Raw genomic sequence first — 14,848 nt, 5'->3', positions numbered from 1 at the left:
AGTCAGACTTGCTTTCAAAGAACGAGTAGCCCGGTGGTAAAACCACAAGCCTGGGATGTGGGAAACCCTGAACTCACACAGCCACAGCTGGGATCAGAAGAGTATCCAGAGAGGAGCTGCCATTAGCAGAACCTTGTCCATGAAAATTTCAGGTCCCAGTGACAGTTTGGACTGTTGTATCTCCACATGATCTCAACAAAATGTGCAAATAATCCTTTTGCATATCATGTGGAGGGAAAAGGAATTGTTGGGATTCCAGAAAAAAGCAGAATGCAAAGCATGACTTTTTAAAAAAAAAAAATTTTTTTTTGTCCACGTATTTGTTTCTAAGTATCTGTTATGAAATTACTGTTTGCTTTAATTAAATTTTATTCAGAAATATCTTCTCGTGACCACGTGTGGAGTGGTTCGAAAACAAGATCAAATAAATGAGTTGGTCAAAAACATTAAGTGCCAACCCATACACTGCATTGATATGAAGGCTGGTGAAAGTCAGCACAAGTCATGGAAAACCTCTAAGATTATGTGGAAAATTTGTTCTGTGAGTTACTCACTTCATTTTATTGATTGTTGCTTCAGTACAATTTGCACAGAGAATTCTGAACATGTGCAAAAACCATGCACATCCTCAAATCCCAGAACACTTCAGTGTTCTACAGCTAGATACTTTTGTTAAGTTAAAGCCTATTTGGCAATTCAAAGGCTTCTTCATATTAGCACTAAAATATTCCAGGCCCAGTCCTCTGGATCCTCCATGGATATGGATCATTGAGGGCAAAGCACCAGTCAGGGGTCCTTATTCCAACAAGATGCCTCATGCCAAGTGTAATCCCATCATCCACATTTACACTACTCAGATTTGCCCATTCCTAAACATCATACAATCAATTCAGTGACATTTTCACTTTGAGAATATAGGAGGATTCACCACCCACCCAACTTGTGGTGGGGGGAGGAGGGAGAAAATGTAAAATTCAGCTCCAGCCTCAGGATAAATAGTAAGTTTTCCCTGTTAACAGAAAGTATCAGACAAGCTGGGACAAGAGTTAATTTTCCTGTGGCTTCTCCTGGCATTGAACTCTATGCAAAGCAGATGCAAAGCCAATGCAGTGTTAGTACAGGAAGGTAAGTGGGTTTGTGCAGCTTCAGGTTTGTCTGCTGTGAATTAGGAATATTAGTAAAGGGAATTTTTCTGTCACATGTAGATAGGCCAAGGGACACGGACCAGTATGGCCAGTGGTGATGTCAGACAGGCACCAGTATGGATTCAGTCCTGGCCACATGGTGATACCTCAGTGGGTTTAGCCTGAGGTCATTTGGGATGTACCAGCTTTCAGGTTTCACCTTTGCCTCTTTTCCTTCCAGTAAAATTAAGACTTGTAAGGATGTCCTGCCAACTTTGTTATGCTACCTTATTGTTAAGATCACCTACAGAAGATTTTTCATTTTAAGTCCTACCTAGAGCAGTACAAATGTGCTTACAAATTTTTGTCTGATGACACAGCAGGATACAATTATATTCCCCAAGACTTTTAGCTCATTAACTCTACTTCAAACAGCATCTACAAGACACTTACAGGACACTTCACAAGGTGAACTTAACTATATAAATGTTTGTATCTGTAGATAAATATCTATATATGCAATTTTGAATATGTAAGTTTATATTATATTATATTATATTATATTATATTATATTATATTATATTATAATAGCTCTCATGGGGTGGTAATTTTTTGTACCTATCCTGTAGTGGTATGGAGCTCCAGTAATATTACATGTATAAATTGAAGTTTAGCATAGTTCAACTCACACAGAATATGTACTCAACAGTGAATGTGAACATGCTTTACAAATCTTTTGGAGGGACCTCAAAAAATCCACAAACCTAAACCAAAAATTACATTTCAAATGCTCAACTATATAAAGCACAAATCTAAATCTTGCTTCTTTGTCTTCAGTGATAACTTGGGTGTCCACTACCCACTTTAGGCACAATAATATCACAAGGTCCTGCAAACCTTCCTTTTTTATATATGTAGGCACTAAGGGAACATGGTTAATGTATTTTTCTGCAATAACATTAAATTTGGGTTGAAAGTAATATGCTAAGATAGGCCACATTACTGGTATTTGTAAATGGTTTGACTCTGGTTTAATTCAGCTGTCCCTGACTTTTTGAATATAGTTCTCTACTAAAAATGGGGTGGGGAGAGAAGAACAGTTCAGCTGTGAACTATTCTTTAGAAAACTGGATGCTTTTGCCATCCCACTAATGTCATCTGGCAATAATTAACATAGCATCTCTGTAATTACATTGTCAGCATACAGCCATTAAATTAAAATACAAAGAGAATTGTTAAAATTTCCTAGTTTAACTTCAGCATTTCTTTTAAAGAATAATTTTCCAAGTTTTGTGTGTGTAGGAAATCATCCAAAGCCCACTGAAGTTAATGTGCTTCATTCCAACCAGGCCCAGAAATGTTTGGAAAAATGAGTGGGGTGTCCAAATTGCCTCTCTGACCCAAGTGATTTGATGCCTCATTTCTATTATTGGTACCAGCAGCTCAGTACCCAAAACTGAGTGTGCAACCCTGGAGATCTCGTGGAGATCTTTCAGGTGAATCCTGTGAAATCTGCTCCTGGGAATGGCAGTTCTGCCACTCGTTTAAGCCTGGCTTTACACATCAGCATTGCCTACCCTCCAGCATCACTGCCCTCCACATATATCCCTTGGCACGATTAAAATCTTTGAGATCTACCTGATTTCTAGCTCACCAAGAAAGTTTAGTAAAACCATACATATATATCCCTGAGATGATCAGAAACACATAGAAAAATATTAAAATGGTGCATAAAGAGAAACAAAAAAAAAAGGAAAAGAAATATTTTCTTTCAAGGACAGCTAGTCTTTTGCTGCTGACTTTTTATTTCAGGAAAAAAAAAAGAAGATGCTGTCAGCACTTTGAAACAACGTTCCTTTTTCCACCTCAAGAGTCCTTTGCCTATTTTGCCTAGACCTGTTAAGCTGAGCATGTTGCTACAGCTCAGGACAAGGATGAAGAGATAATATTTTTCAAGGAAATAAAAAGCATTCCAGCAGCAGTAGCAGTTCACATTTGTCTTGGACAGGATGTATTTCCCCGGCTCCCCTGGGAAACTGGAAGCAGGACTGCAGGGTAGCCCTTCTCGTAAACTGCTGGGCTCGGGCATCACCTCTTTGGGGAATATGGACCACACTGGGAGACTCAGCCACAGGAGATGCTGGACAACTTGCAGCTGTAGGGAAGGCTGGAAGGCCCTGATCTCAGTGATGATACACAGACCTCTCAGAGCTTGGAGCCTGAAAAGCCAAGGCACCCAGGCTGCCAGCTCAGGTTTGGAGCAAAGGACAGGCAAAGCAAGTAGTTTAAACTGAAATCACCAGTTTGACACAGAAAACTCTGGTTGGCAAACCCCTGTTTCTGCATCAGGGCCATCTGGATGAAGCTATTTGCTAGTCATCACAGGGCTGCATTAATTCCTGCTGGGAAGTTCTGAATGCAGATGGCAAGAAGCATGTTGGCCTCATCTTATTCCCATGGAAAATGGAGTGCTGCCCCTTCTGTGAAGAAGTACACCTCTTGCTGCAGTACCCCCCGACCTGCCCATGATTTTCATCCACTGCTGTCCCAAAGGCTGAAATATGGCCCACAAAATGGTATTTTGGCCCATCCCTGCAGAACTGGACTTACACGTGCCCTGTGACTTCTGCATTCCTGCACACCAGTGCCAAAATCTGCGTGGGCAAGGAACTTTTACAAGGCCACTAAATGGGATGGGTGGGGTTTTACACAGGGAGAGGGGCAAGCACATGCCCACATTGCCAGTCATGGGGCATTTAAAATATTGCTGGTCTCTGAGCAGATTATTCTGTGGACAGAAAACCAAGCTTGAAGTTTTGGAACTGAAATGATACAGTGGCCCGAGGCAGAGACGGCCCTGCCACCCCTGCGGTGGGAGACAAGGATGTGTAACTGGGACAAAACCTCTGGTGAGCTGAACTGTCCCTTCCTATTGCTGCCCAGGCATGAGGAGAACCAGGACAGTGGTTTGCCACTGCTGGGAATGGCCAGTCCCAACCAGATTAGTCATCTGCATCTCATATAACCAAGCTCTTCCTGGGCACAGCAGCTTCCACACCCTGTCAGAGCCATGGGCAAAAAAAGACAGTGGTCCTCCCTCTTCCCTTACTGTCCTGTTCTGCTGCCCTCCCTCCACATCTAGAGCCAGCCTAAATAAATTATGTGTGTTAATAGATGTATTTTATAGCAACCTACAAAACAAGTCTTTAATGTAAGTTTAGGCCTTCGATTGTTACTACGATACGAGCAATAATAACTAAATAAACACAGGAAGAAGCACTGCGTGTCTGCAGCACCAGCAGCAGTTTGGGTACCTGCTTCCTCACACATACACACCCTCCAGGGCTAGGATTTTATCTTAAGAAAAGGTCACTGTACTCAAGATCAAGGAAAAAACTCAGTTTTCATCCCATTTCATTTCTGGAGATTCCACTGTACGTTCAGCACCTTAAACACGCAGAATTATCCAGGAATGGCTGCATTTACTCCAGACTTGAATTAGAATAAATTATAGCAGAATGTGTCTAATGGGGGTTAGTGAGTCCAACAGCAGTGTACAGCCCTAGGGAATGGATCCAGAAGACTGCAAGAATCACCACAGGATCTTAAAATCATAGAATGACTTGAGTTGGAAGGCTCCTTAAAAAAACCATCCAGTTCCAACTCCCCTGCCATGGGCAGGGACACCTTCCACTGGAACAGGTTGCTCAGAGCTCCATCCAACCTGGCCTTCAACACTTCCAGGGATGGGGAATGTGAACACAGCAGGAAGTATTGCTGAGGTGTAACACATACATGCAGAGATGGTTCTAAAAATAAAAAAACCTTCTGTTTAGTCACAATGTTGGGATTTTTAGGACTTCTTGCTCTTGCAGAGGCAGCTGAACAGATCCTGACACAGAGAACCAAGGAAGGAAATGTACGTGTTTAGTTTGGAGTGTTGGGACAGTTGGATAGAAAACCTATAGGAAAATGGAAAACATGCAGCAGTAATTTATTTCTAAAGGGAAGGGGGAGAAAAGCGAGGAAATTCCCTCACAGCCTGCTTGGAGCCAGGTTTTCAGCTGCTGTAAATCTGGAGCTAGGTTAAAATTATTGGAACCAGCTCATGTCCTGTACCAACAGAAAGCAATACAGCAACGTTGATTTACACTAACAGGTGATCTGGGGCCCTAAGAAGAGTTGGCATTACCAGACTCCTGCAATAGGATAAGACCAGGGCTGATCCCAGGATCAGATCCATCTGTCATATGCAGCAGGTCCCTGTCCCTTGTTATATGTCAATAAACATCAGCCTCTTTCTCTCTTTCCACCACCCTAAGCCCTTCCCTGACCACGTTAAAGTAGAATTTGAGCTTCACGACAGTGATTCTCTTTCGCCTGCCCTTCAGTCCCGACTTTAAACAGCTCTGCAGACCGAGAGCATGTTCTTTGTGGCCTCCTCAATTTGTCTGCATTATCAGCTATTACATTTTTCTATTACACATCATTGAATTTGATGCATCAAGGCTCCCACACAGCTTGCCCCTGCTCTCTAGGAATTTCGCAGATAAATCACTGGCATGAGCAGCAAACTGTCAAAGAGTTGCTGACATGCTCTGCAGCAGAACGGCACTGGATAACCTTTTGCACTAGAATGCTATTTTTGAGGGCCTTAATAAAGAGCACTATTGTATTTGGAAATGTACGGCTGCAGGGAAAGGATTTAATGGTTTGCACATGATGCATCACACCCGTGGTAAAAGTCTTAATCGAAAAGTTAAAAATCCCAAGCAGTAACCACACCAAATCGTTATGGGTACTCTGTGGGTTTAAGCTCTCGCCTTTGTCTGGGCGTTTAGACCTTTCTGAGCAGCCTTTGTGAAACGGAGCTCAGATATAAAAGCCAGGCTTAACGATCCAGCCACTTTTCCACACCGCGGGGTCAGAGCCTTGGGCAAAGGTTTCCCCCATTCAAAGGCAGGGATGGAGAAGGGAAAGGGGTGCTGGATGTGTCTAAACCAGCTTCCTCTCGGTTTTGTGAGCGCCCTGAAGAGAAAGGACACCAAAGCATCTGTTCCCTGGGACAAGGCTGTGGTGTTTCTGCAAAGGGGAATTGGCTGTGTGCTGTTTTTAACCACCCTTGTGGTAATCAGCAAGTGTCTGTGTGTTCTTTAAATAGACACACTACCCTGAGGAAATACCCAAGTCAGCACCTCTGTATCCTGCTCTGAGAGAGGAAACCTGACCCACAAGGCACCAAAATTTGCTGCCTCTTGGCTAAAGAGCAGAAATATCCCAGCTAAGGCCTGACTGCTGCTAGCTTTTCTTGGAGACTTCGCTCCATCAGGCTTGCTCCAGCTCTCACAGATGGCAGTTTTACTCTGGGATGATTCCAGTTACTCAGATCTGCTCCATAATTACACAAGTGGCAATGAGAAAAGAACCAAGCCTTGAGGAGCTGCTTCCTAAGTAAATCAAGTCATTGATCAGTTTATAGATTCCTCGTCTGTTCTCACTAAATATTGTTAAATATGGAAATATGTGTTTCCAAATATTTGTCCCAGGAAATTGCCACTCTTTTATCTGATACTCAAGTCTTACTGTATGAATAATTTGAAACTGGACAAGGCAAACCACCAGAGAGTGTGTTAAGCAAAATAGCAAAATGAGGATAGAGTTGCAGTTGATCAGAAGAACAGACAAGATAATTTTCCTCTTTCCTCAATGCCTACAGAAGAAAGTAGTCTGTACTGCTCAGTTTTTTAAATTGACAAGATGCTTCAAATACAGAAGAGAAGACTGAGATGGGATCTTATCAGTACATATAAATATCTCCGAAGGGGTGCCAAGAGGATGGTGCCAGGCTTTTTTCAGTGGTGCCCTTCGACAGGACGAGGAGCAATGGCCACAAACTAAAACACAAGAAGTTTCACCTCAACATGAGGAAGAACTTCTTTACACCAAGGGTGGCAGAGCCCTGGAACAGCTGCCCAGGGAGGGTGTGGAGTCTCCCTCTCTGGAGATATTCCAAACCCAGCCAGATGCATTCCTGTGTCACCTGCTCCAGGTGACCCTGCCTTGGTGGGGGGGTTGGACTGGAGGATCTCCAGAGGTCCCTTCCAACCCTAACAATTCTGTGATTCTGTGAAATATAAGGAATTACTGAATTGTAAGGAATTCCTCTAATATCCCTACCAAGCATCCCTGCTGGTATTTGCCTCAGAGACAAGATCTTAACTTCAGTGACAGACCAGGGTTTCTGATTCACAGGGCTCCCACTGAGAACAGGAGTTACAGACAATTATGGAGACAAGAGCATGTGCCAGGGACAGGAGTAGTGTTTGAGGAGCAAACACTGTCGGAGGACAGAGCCAAGGAGTTAATGAAGGCCTCAAATGTTTTCTTTTTCCTATTGGAATCACCTCACTCTTGACTGGGATGAGCTACATATTGTAGGCACTGTGTAAGTGTTTGTTCACATACACAGGAAGAATTCAGGGAGAGTTTCTTCACGGAAAAGGGCAGTCAGGCATTGGAATGGGCTGCCCAGCGAGGTGGTGGAGTCACCACACCTGGAGGTGTTCAAGAAGCTGGACATGGCACTCAGTGCCATGGTTTACTTGACAAGGTGGTGATCAGTCAAAGGCTAAACTCGATGATCTTGGAGTCTTTTCCCACCTTAATGATTCTGTGATTCTGTGAAGTACAAGGAATGACACTTACTGACTTTTGAGGAATTCCCCTAAATTTCCTACCAAGCAGCACTGCTGGTAAAGCTCAGAAATCTGTCTGGGACCCAGCAAAGGAAGATGAGAGAGGACTGCAAGACGTCATTGTACAAATGGTGTAGTTCACCAAAAATAAGACCCTGAAGACTTACCCCTGTCCTCACCCTACAATTATGGGGAGGGAGTGACCATGGAACACAGCTTTTAGGACATCATGGAATATATTTGACTTCCAGGCAGTTCTCAGAGCACCTTGTCATACGTAATTAGTGAGGATGCTGGAGTTCATTTAGGGCTTGTGGTTTTTAAAAAATAGAACAAAGAGATTTGGGGTGGGGGGAAGGAGCATAATCAAGGCAGTAAAATAATTTTTCTTCTGTCTACACTTTTTCTCTCAGATTTTTCTATCATGGACACAAATCACACCCCACCCCTATCCAGTTAGTTCACTTAACTCACTCTTTCTTGACAGCACACGCTATATAAGATTACTTTCCTACATTCCCTTTTGCTTTCTGCCCTTCTGTTTCATTCTTGCTGTATCATCTTAAAGCTGGAAGATCTTACATTTTCAAACTGGTTTTGAGAGCCTGAAGTCAGACTGACAGAAGGCAGCAGGGAATGAGCTTACCTTGCTATTTTCCTCAATAGCTCTTTTTGAGATGAAAATTCCTCCTTGGCACATACAGTCCTAAATGAAAGAGCAATTTCTGACTTGTTTGCCTTTTGATTTTTTTCTTTAGTCTGCACATGTCTCACAGATATTTCTCCAGCCTCTGCTCCTTATGGGCCAGTTTCATCTTACATCACTCTTATGTTTTTATCAAAGCTTTCCTTTTAACAGAGAGATGCTCCAGAGAAAAACTTCAAATCTAAGTTTCCTGGACCTTTGTGAGAAAAATCACCCTGGAATTCCAATTTTTCATGATGCTCAAATAAATCTTTTTGAGTTTCATTTTTTTTAATTTGGAAGAAAACTTGGTTGGCTAAAATTAATATTGCTTTTTAAAAATATAATTTCATATTAGTACCTGAACTTTGTAGATTATGCCCATCCATGCCTTTAAATGTTCACCAGTAAGATACTTACATAAGGCAGAGAAAGAATTAGTATCATCTGACATTACAGTCAGAATTGAGGTTTTGTGTATATTCATGACCAAACAGTAAAATTAGAGTACATTACAGAAACCTAATTCAGCTGACTTTCTGTAAGCCTGCTCTGCAGCTCCTTTGTTTCAAGGCAAAACAAGATAAAGGCTGGTAGGTGAGTAATAAATTTATATCACAGAGATTAATATACAGTAATCAGATAGTAAAATCTAATTCAAAAGGCCTATTGTGCAAGACACTGTGCAAAGACAAATATAGTTCCTGCCTGGTAACTCCGTAACGGCAAAAGGGAGAATGAATCAATTTGAACAGGAGATCTTAACATGAAGCATAGTGAAGTCAGTGCTGGCCTTTCTACTGACTTCCTGTGATTTCAGATCCCATGTGTCCATATGTTCTTCCTGTGTTCACAGATACACACATTTAACTTAGATGCAGGTCTTGGAGTGACACTGTGTATGCACAGTGGTGGATGTGGTCACAGAATCATAGAATGGCTTGGGTTGAAAGGGACCTGAAAGATCATCTCCTTCCACCCCCTGCCATGGGCAGGGACACCTTCCACTGTCCCAGGTTGCTCAGAGCCCCATCCAACCTGGCCTTGGACACTCCCAGGGATGAGGCAGCCACAGCTTCTCTGGGCAACCTGTGCCAGGGCCTCACCACCCTCACAGGGAAGAATTTCTTCCTAATATCCACTCTAAGCCTGCTCTCTGTCAGTTTGAAGCTGTTCTCCTCGTCTTGTCACTCCAGGCCCTTGGAAATAGTCTCTCCCCATCTTCCTTGTGGGCTCCCTTCAGGTCCTGGAAGGGCACAATTAGGTCACCCCAAAGCTTCTCTTCTCCAGGCTGGACAATCTCAATATTCCCAGCCTTTCCTCCCAGCAGAGCTGCTCCATCCCTCTGATCACCTCGGTGTTCCTCCTCTGAACTCTCTCCAACAGCTCCATGTCCTTCCTGTGCTGGGTCCCCAGAGCTGGAGGCAGCACTGCAGGGGGGTCTCCCCAGGCAGAGGGACAGAATCCCCCCCTCCCCTGCTGCCCACGCTGCTTTGGGTGCAGCCCAGGGCACGGGGGGGTTCTGGGCTGGGCCATGTGCAGCCTCTCACCCACCAGCACCCCCAAGTCCTTCTCTCCAGGGCTGCTCCATCTGTTCATCCCCAGCCTGGACTGATCCTGGGGGTTGCCCCGACCCAGGTGCAGCACCAGCACTTGGTGTTGTTAAACCTCATCAGGTTCCCATGGACCACTTCCCGAGCTTGTCCAGGTCCCTCTGGATGGCCATGTCCTTCAGGTGTGGTAACAGCACCGATCACTTGGGGTCATCTGCAAAGTTGCTGAGGGTGCACTTGATCCTTGATTGAACAGAAAAAAGTACCCGCGCTTCTCTTGGTAATGAAATCAACGCCTGCTGTGTTTAATTGCTGCCACTCTGCTGAAATGGGTTTGTGCCTTAACAGTTGTACTGTGACAGAAGCAGAGAGTGTGGAAAGATTTATGTTGAACAGAAGTAGAGGATTAGATTGCAGAAATGAGGCATTTTTGTTGAGAATTAAAAGCATGTATTTTCATCCAAACAAGCTGCTCTATGAGGAGGAGAAGGATTTTTACTATCTGAATTTTCTGGGGTTTGGTGTAAGCTGAGGTACTCAAATCCTGCACTGAAGGCATGAGCTACAAAGGTTAAACCTAGCAAAGCAGAGCTTTAGCAATGTGGGGGCAGGGTAAGAATGTATCTTTTCTTTAGCAGCGTTTCAAGAACTAGTTCTCAGAAATTTTTGAAATATTTTGTGTGGCATTTAGTGAAGCCACATCAAGACTCCCTCCCCAGCCCTTAAGAGATGCTATTGTCCTTTTCAAACATGCTTTTTCAAAGCATACTCCTTCACTGCTAAACTCGTGATAAAAGCAACCAGGAAAGACAGAGAAAATTTTGGATACATTAAACATTCCATCTCTGTGGCAAGTAAGTAGTTTACAAACTTGAGGAAAGAAGGCAGCGTTATAAAGTCTAAGGCAAGGAGGACAATTGTCAAATTATGCTGAAGGAAGCTGGGTGCCCTCCCTCATACACAAAGATTGACCAAACCCAGCCTGAAGTGCTCGTGTCCATGTGAACTTCCAGACACAGTTTTATGCTTAGATTTAGATTTCATTTGTGAATCCTTACTCCCTAATTTCCCTCTGGCCCGTTATGTAGGAGGCTGGCTCCTACATAAAAACCTTTTCCCTAAATCCTGTCCCACTGCCTTGCCTATTCCTGGCTTTCCCTAGCCTAGCAGGAGTGATGTTAGTCTCAAAATCCCACCCAAACTTCATCAAATAAATGCACTCTGCCTACCCAGCTCTCCTACTTAGTTTCAGCAGGAAAAATCCATGTTGCAGGTTCTATATTGCTATGTTTTACAAAGTTTGTACAACATGAATGTATTGATTCTTTCCCAAAATGTGCTCTACTCAGATACAACCACAAAAGTGGGGGGAAAACTGCTCAGTGAATAGTGCACATTAATAGCTCTGAAACCTTTTTGTGTGAGGGGATTTCTATAAATTATGATTAAATATATTTTTTTTCATTTCAAGGTGTTTCTCCTGGTGGTTTATTGTCTCAGGCTACTGTAAACAGTTATGCCACTGTTGTAGATTTACAGATCAGGCTATGAATAAATAACAAACTGTTTATACTTTCATTTTCAGGTTTCGAACTCTACTGGCACTGAGAATGTATAACTTAGAGGTTGAATCCAGAAATACTATAAAGGAAGGATGCACATGGCTGAGCCTTGGGTTTATAACATCTTGCTTGCAGTTATTTCCTTTTGCATCTAATGGGAGACGAGGGAAGATCCATGTTTCGGTTTATCTGAACCACCAAAGTTTACAGAGAAGGAAAAGAGTGGGTGGGAGAAGGGGAAAAGGGAGGGGAGGCTGGGGAAAAAAAAACATTTCAGCTGTTGTCCATCTATATTCTAAAGATAGAATCCTCTGATCTACTGATATGTAATTCATACCAGCAGTTTGATACCTTGAAAATATTTTGCACGGACCTGATGATGTTATGGATAGTTTTCCTCCACCTCCTTTAATAAACAGAGCCTTCAGATGGTTTTCCTCCCTTTAGCCTGAGTCATTTCCTCTTCCGTCGCTTCCAGCTCTTTCAGCCTCCAGCTGACAGCAACCACCTCTCCATCCCAGGAGCCCTCCAAGTCTCCCTCCTCAGCTGCAGCTGGACTGCAGGAATTGTTTGGGGAAGCTATTGTGACACTTGCCAGGGTGTCAGTGGAGTTATTGTGGTTTAACTGCCCACGTGGACACTCTTATTCTGTACTAGAAGTGCCTTTTTTTTTTTCTTCTGTGGTTTAATTTGAACCATTTCCAAAGTAGCCACATGGACATATCTACATGGAAAAGTAGCTTGAACTGGCTTGTGATAGCTTGTACACCTCCAATGTGGTGATGGTTATTCCTACTCTAATTATACTCTGGAATTGCCTACTCAAATCTCAGCCAGTTTTACATAAAAAAATCTACTTTCTATTATCTCTTTTATGCTACCAAATAATTAGTATGTTTGGTGTATACAGCAATTTTATCCAGCTGTATAAAATGCGATCTTCCCCGATTTCCCTTTTTCACAAGCATTCCAAAATGCCTTCACTGAGTGATATTTTATAGACTTTACTGCAATACCACAGATAAAACACAGCTTTTTTTAGGGAAAAATCATGCTGATGAGATGTTGCTATAGAAATACTTGAAATATAAACAGCTTTAATCTGCAGCCATCGTGATGGGGGTGGGGAAAAAGACAAAAACTTACAGGTTTTACAACTCAAGAAAGCTGCTCCAAACCAACAGAGATGGTTCTTGAAGAGACCACAGATCCAGTTTTTCCTCTGATGTGCTCTTTTCTTCTCCCAGCATCCCACTTGGGCACGTTGTGGGGAGTGAAAGCTGAGCCGAGTGCTCTGCAGTTCCCACGGGAGCAGGTCCGTGGGTTTGGCACGTAAGGCTGAGTCTGGCAGCAGTGGTGTGACAGGAGCAGGTAGCAGGCGAGGAGGGCCAACATGTGAGGCAATGGCATTTCACCAGGCAGAGCTGGAGGAGCCAAGACAGAAGCAGTGCATTATTAGTGAGAGGCTGGAGCTTCTGGGGCATGTGGAGACTCTGAACTTGGAGGATCAGCACATCTGAAAGCCCTGCCTGCAGCTGACTCTGGGGAGTGCTGCAGGGGTCCTGGGCCTCCCCAGGAGCCCTATGAGCCACATATCCACACACAGAGCTGCTTGGTAAAGGCTTTGTTTGCTTTTGAATTCAGAATTGAACATGAGTCAGGCTGGGGGGAGACAAAGCATGTGAGGTACCATGTAAACAGGTTTATGTGCTGGAGAACCGCTGCCATCCAAGGGGTTTCACCAGGACCCCCTTTCCAAAGAGGAAGTCAAAAGAGTGATGTAGATGTTCTCATGCACAGATGTAGAGTGAAATCTTTGTCCCACAGGGCTGGATTTGTATTTCCAGAAACACAAAGAAATGAACTCCTGAGCTAAATGAGTTAAATGCTGCTGCTCCAATTGCTCAGGAGTCACTCAAATCACTGTATTTGGCAACATCATAAGTTACTTCTCATTATTTCATTTACAGCATGGAAAACCTTTGGAGAAAGAACTGAATGATGAGTTGCTTTGAGTTGGTTTTGTGTGGCAGAGCTTTATCTTTTAACGACCTGAGTTAAGACATATTTTGAAAAGGCATCTGTCCTTATATCTAGCTTTTATAGACAGCCTTTACAAGAGGTGTGAGGGAAAAAGGAGAACAACAGACATTTCATCCTGAAACGTAAAAGAATTGTGGATCTTGGCTTAGTTCAAGTTAATTTCTACTTAGGTGATAAATCTATTTTTCATGGATTTGTAACTTGGCTATAAAAGCATATTTGAAATCTTGAATATTGGCAGTCTAAGCTTTTGGGTCAGGAGAATATTTTTAGCAATATTTTATTTTAAAAAAAAAGAAAAACATAGAAGGTTGTTTTTAAGTTTAGAAAGTTAAAGAGAGAGTTTTAAAAAGCATGGGTTGGGTCACATTTTGACACCCATATTTATTTTCTTTTCCCTTAAAGAAAAGCAACAAAAGCTGTATCCAACCTGCTTCCAGCTTGACAGACAATAAAAGATATTTCAGATTTATCCTTTTAAAAATTGCCCACAGGCCCATTTCAGATCCAAGAGAAAATAATCCATCTCAACTAATAATCCTCAAAAAACTGAAATCAAGGCACTGTTGTGGATTTTAATGGTTATGTTTAATGAGCAGATTTTCAGCTCATGCTGAAGATCATAACTACAGAAATGACAATAGCACTACATCAACCAGTACTTACTGAAGATGTGGATAGTAAATACATACTACAGTACCTCCCCAAAACACGTGACTAATTCAGCAATACTGAGGCAGTAATTAAACTAATTAATAGTTTAGAAGAATTAGAAGAAATGAAGAACCAATGAGAGGGCACCAGTCAGCTCAGCATGCCACGTACAAAAAGCATTAGGACAATTTTGGCCAAGCCTTCTGGGGCAAACACTTCACCACAGAATCTTTGGTTTCACAGTTTCCTTCAACCTCAAAATTACAGAGGGGCTGAGTCAATCCTGCCAGGATTTGAGTTAGTGGTTCCAGGGAGACAAGGAGCTAAGCCACTGGTACAGCTGAGCAGGGGGGGCAGAAAAGGTGTGGAGCAGGCAGAGCAAACAGGAAGGTTCATTTCTGGTCTTCAAATCACACCCTCCTGTGTGTTTTTGCTGCACAATCTCCCTTCTGTGATTTGGAGTCCCTTTAACATTGTGGGCCAAATTGAGCCCTGGCTGCCAGTGCTCACCTCTTTGTGTTGTCCTCACAG

The sequence above is a fragment of the Lepidothrix coronata genome, unplaced genomic scaffold (assembly GCF_001604755.1).
Source record: "Lepidothrix coronata isolate B3197 unplaced genomic scaffold, Lepidothrix_coronata-1.0 Scaffold158, whole genome shotgun sequence".
Classification (NCBI taxonomy): domain Eukaryota; kingdom Metazoa; phylum Chordata; class Aves; order Passeriformes; family Pipridae; genus Lepidothrix; species Lepidothrix coronata.
The sequence above is the reverse complement of the archived record's forward strand: the minus strand, read 5'-3'. Positions refer to the sequence as shown.